The sequence below is a fragment of the Acomys minous genome (genome assembly GCF_964271855.1).
Source record: "Acomys minous genome assembly, chromosome: 7".
NCBI lineage: Eukaryota > Metazoa > Chordata > Mammalia > Rodentia > Muridae > Acomys > Acomys minous.
This window is the reverse complement of record NC_140488.1, coordinates 20,446,960-20,449,028: the sequence shown is the minus strand read 5'-3', so window position 1 is coordinate 20,449,028 and position 2,069 is coordinate 20,446,960. Positions and strand designations below refer to the sequence as shown.

At 61.0% G+C, this 2,069-nt stretch overlaps 1 long non-coding RNA gene across 1 annotated transcript; it reads right to left on the bottom strand.

Moving 5' to 3' along the window:
- Window positions 1–298: 298 nt before the first annotated feature.
- On the bottom strand, window positions 299–1,835 carry LOC311602133. Its single transcript, XR_014780691.1, has 3 exons — window positions 1,815–1,835; window positions 836–1,074; window positions 299–451 (listed from the first exon to the last, which is right to left on the bottom strand). It is a non-coding gene; the product is annotated as an uncharacterized lncRNA (long non-coding RNA).
- Between the last annotated feature and the right edge of the window lie 234 nt (window positions 1,836–2,069).

The window sequence follows — 2,069 nt, the reverse complement described above, 5'->3', positions numbered from 1 at the left end:
TGCCTTCTGCCTCTGCCCTCTGCCCTCTGCCTTTGCCTCTGCCACCTCTGCCTCTGCCCTCTGTCTTTTGCCCTTTGCCCTCTGCCCTGCCTCTGCCATCTGTCCTTTGTCATTTGCCCCCTGCTTCTGTCCTCTGCCTCTGTTTCTGCTGACTCTACCTCTACTGCTGCCTCTGCCTCTGCAGCTTCTGCCTCTGCCTCATCCCTCGTTCCTTTGCCCTCTGCTCTCTGCCGTCTGCATTTACCCTCTGTGTCTCCCTCTGCCACTGCTTCTGCCTCTGCCTCTGTCTATCCCTCTGCTTCTGCCTCAGCCCTCTATCCTTTGCCCTATGCCTCTTCCTCTGCCGTCTTCCCTCTTCCCTCTGCCTCTGCTTCTGCAGCCTCTGCCTTTGCCTCAGCCCTCTGTCCTTTGCTCTCGGCCCTCTGCCTCTGCCTCTGCCCTCTGCGTCTGCCTCAGCTGTCTGTCCTTTGCCTTCTGCCCTCTGGCTCTGCCTCTGTCCGCTGCCCTCTGCCCTCTTTACTCTGCCCTCTGCCTTTGCCCTCTGCCTCGCCCTCTGCCACTGCGTCTGCCTCGGCCATCTGCCTCTACCTCTGTCTGTCCCTCTGCTTCTGCCTCTGCCCTCTGCCCTCTTCCCTCTTCCTTCTGCCTCTGCTTCTGCAGCCTCTGCCTTTGCCTCAGCCCTCTGTCCTTTGCTCTCTGCCCTCTGCCTTTACCCTCTGCCTCTCCCTCTGCCATTGCCTCTGCCATCTGCCTCTGAGTCTGTCTATCCCTCTGCCTCGGCCTCTGCCCTCTTCCCTCTTCCTTCTGCCTCTACTTCTGCAGCATCTGCCTTTGCCTCAGTACTCTGTCCTGTGCTCTCTGCCCTCTGCCTCTGCCATCTACCTCTGCCTCTGCCATCTACCTCTGCCTCTTCCCTCTGTCCTTTGCCCTCTGCCCACGCCCTCAGCCCTCTGCCTCTGGCTCTGTTTCTGCCGCCTCTGCCTCAGCCGCTACCTCTACCTCTGCCGCCTCTGCCTCAGCCCTCTATCCTTTGCCCTCTGCCCTCTGTCCTCTGCCCTCTGCCTGTCCCTCTGCCTCTGCACTTCTGCCTCTGCCATCTGCTTCTGCCTCTGCCCTCTGTCCTTTTCCCTCTGCCTCTGCCCTCTTCCCTCTGCCTCCGCTTCTGCAGCCCCTTCCTTTGCCTCAGCCCTCTGTCCTTTGCTGTCTGCCCTCTGCCTCTGCCCTCTGCCTCTGCCTCTGCTTCTATCTCTGCCTCTGCCTCTGCCCTCTGTCTTTTACACTTTGCTCTCTGCCTCTGCCACTGCCTGTACCTCTGCCTCTGCATCTGCCCTCTGTCCTTTGCCCTCTGGTTCTGCCTCTGCCCTCTGTCCTTTGCCTTTGGTCCCCTGCCTCTGCCCTCTGCCTCTGTGCTCTGCCTCTGTTTCTGCCCTCGGTCCTTTGCCCTCTGCCTCTGCCCTCTGTCTTTCACCCTTTGCTCTCTGCCTCTGCCACTGCCTGTACCTCTGCCTCTGTGTCTGCCCTCTGTCCTTTGCCCTCTGCCCTGTGGTTCTGCCCCTGCCCTCTGCATCTGCCTGTTCCCTCTGCCACTGCCTCTGCCTCTGCCCTCTGTCCTTTGATCTCTGCCCTCTGCCTCTGCTCTCTGCTTGTGTCTCTGCCTTTGCTTCTGCTCTCTGTCCTTTGTCCTCTGCCACTGCCCTCTGTCCTTTACCCTCTGCTTCTGCCCTCTGCCTCTGCCCTCTGTCCTTTGCCCCCTGCCTCTGCCACTGCCTTTGCCCTCTATCCTCTGTCTCTGCCTCGGCTTCTGCCGCCTCTGCCTCTGCCATCTGCCAGTGCCGCTGCCTCTGCCTCTGCCCTCTGCCCTCTGCCTCTGGCTCTTTTTCTGCCGCCTCTACCTCTGCCTCTGCCGCCTCTGCCTCAGCCCTCTGTCCTTTGCCCCCTGCCTCTGCCACTGCCTTTGCCCTCTATCCTCTGTCTCTGCCTCGGCTTCTGCCGCCTCTGCCTCTGCCATCTGCCAGTGCCGCTGCCTCTGCCTCTGCCCTCTGCCCTCTGCCTCTGGCTCTTTTTCTGCC